The following is a 2,582-nucleotide window of genomic DNA, read 5'->3' on the forward strand; positions in this document are numbered from 1 at the left end:
AACTGAAACAGTCAAGTACCCCTTGAACAAAGCATCAAACCCTTAATGGTGCAGTGTTTTGGGAAGAGAGTAACACAGAGATTCTTTTAAAAACCTCTTAAATGATTCTGTCATGGCCCTTCCTCCCAGAGCTTATATGAAGAATCACTATTTTATGGGCAGCTGGGTGGCTCAGTCAGTTAAGCGTCCGACTTTGGCTCAGGTCATGATTTCATGGTTTGTGGGTTGGAGCCCACCATCAGGCTCTGAGCTAATAGCTCAGAGCCTGGAGCCTACTTAGGATTCTGGGTCTCCATCTCTATCTGCCCCACCCCTGCTTGTGCTCTGTCTCTGTCTCTCAAAAATGAATAAATGTTAAAAAAAATTAAGAAGCACTATTTTATATTGTTCTACCTCTATGAAAACACTCTTAGTTAAACAGTTCTAACTTAGATTTAATAGGAGTAGGACGTTGAAAACTTAACCCAGCTGATGAAAGTGAAAATCTGGATAAGTGATTGGGAAATATGAAATTGTATATCAGTCAAATGTTTTTAACTGAGAATACGTTATTACAGAAAAAAAAGCTTCAAAAAATCTTCCTTAAACTTGCCAAAGTAGTTTGGACACCAAGAAAACAGAAGCTCTCTAGTTTGGACAACCTCTTTTCTACTAACCACTTAAAGTATCATGAATATGTATTAGCTTGTTTCTAAGTGTTTATCTCACAGGTCCCCTTGTGAAAAAAAATTATAATATAGATTTTTAAGAAACAAATTATTACTCAAATATAAAAAAAATAACAGTAGAATAAAATGCAAAGCACCTTTTTCTCTATCCTCTTTTTGACTTGTTTTAAGTATATTGTAAACAAAATTTAATTAATTAATTAATTTTTTATTTATTTATTTTTTAAATGACTTAGCTTTTATTCATTAGTATCTTGCATCTTAGAAGAAACAAAAGACAGACAAGTTAGTAGAGCCAGGAGAGCTCCCTGGACAAATGCAATGAAACAGGTGCAGACAGGGCTCAAGAATCCATCTGAACAGATGGAGGCAGCACTCTCTGAGAGTGGGCCCGGACCCAGGGGTGCTCCAGGATCTGCGCCAAAGACAGCCGATCCAAAGGCTGGTATCTGAGAAGCTTGGAGATCAAGTCCTGGGCCCCCAAAGGTATTGACGGAGGAAACCTGATGTCCACCTCAGAGATGGGGTGTGCACAAACCAGCCAAAGTCTGTAATCTTCACCTCACCCCTGAACCCCAGCAGCAGATTCTCTGGCTTGATATCCCTGTGAATCACCTTTTTCTCATGGCAGTATGTCAGAGCATCTGCTAATTCCTCCATTATCATGGCTGTGTGCTATTCATCCAAAGTGTTGCTCTTTTGCAGCTCCTTGTAGAGCTCACCCCTTGGAGTATATTCTAGAATCAGATACACCCGGCATGCATCATGGAAGTAGTTGTATAGGCGTAGGATATTGGGGTGCTATAGATGTGCCTGGATCTCAATTTCCCGGTGCAGCTGGTACACCAGTCCTTCCTTTTCTATCTGGGACTTGAAGATGACTTTCAGGGCCACAAGGAAATGGCTTTCCTTGAGCCGAGCCAGGTACACGTTCCCAAATTTTCCCTTGCCCAGAGGACGCCCGATTTCAAAGTCCTCAATCGTGAGGCGCCGCACAGGGGGCATGCCGAGCTCCACGAGGCCTGCTGCAGCTGTTCCCTGATCTCAGGTCTGCTCCTCTTCTTCATCTGCGGGCTGCATGCTGCCTGACTGCATTGCAGCGTTTGGGTGGCTCCCCAGGAGACAGCAAGGCAGCAACAGGACACCTTCCTGGGCCCTTTGGAACTGTCCTCAAAAGGGGTGAGGGTAGGCAGCAGCCAGGCTGAAGCGCTTCAGACACCGACGGCCCCCCACAAAGCCTCAGCGCAGCGCACGGAGCCGCACCTCCGGAGATCAAGGAACTCAACAAAATTTAATTTAAAAGAAACCAAGGAGGAGCCAAGTTGGCTGAACAGCATGGAAGTTTTTCGTGTGCCTCTCATCCATGAAATACAACCAGACCAACACTAAACCATCCTACACACCTAGAAAACTGATTGGAGGATTAACACAACAATCTGCACAACCTCAACCACAGAATTCAGCAGGTACAAGGCGCAGAGAAGTGAATTTGGGGAACGAGAAGCCACAGAGGGTAGGGAACTGCTTTTGCGGGAGGAGAGAGGACACAGACTGGGAAGGCGGGGGAGAATACAGGAAAAGCACCCCTCCCCAAAAGCAGCTGGAGAGAAAGTGGAAAATTGGAAATAGCCACAGGGACTAAACTAAAAAGGGAGAAAGGAGAGGGTTTAAATTCCATTAAAACTGTAAACAAGGGGAGTGCAAAGGCTGCAACTCCACAGCTTGATACCTGGCAGTGCTCTGGTGGGAAGAGCAAATCCCAGAACAGAATGGGGTCTGGGAGGTTCTCAGGCCACATGGGGAAAAGCAGTTCCAATGCTGAAAGGATATTTGGTAGAGACTGCTGAAGCCACCTGGTCCCAGCAGACCCCGGAAAATGGCAACATTCACTGATGCTGGAACAAGATCATTAAG

At 45.0% G+C, this 2,582-nt stretch overlaps 1 pseudogene; it reads right to left on the bottom strand.

Annotated features, from left to right (window-relative positions):
• Positions 1–701: 701 nt before the first annotated feature.
• LOC122492399 lies at positions 702–2,323 on the bottom strand (annotated as a pseudogene).
• Positions 2,324–2,582: the final 259 nt, after the last annotated feature.

This window comes from Prionailurus bengalensis, chromosome C2 (assembly GCF_016509475.1).
Source record: "Prionailurus bengalensis isolate Pbe53 chromosome C2, Fcat_Pben_1.1_paternal_pri, whole genome shotgun sequence".
NCBI lineage: Eukaryota > Metazoa > Chordata > Mammalia > Carnivora > Felidae > Prionailurus > Prionailurus bengalensis.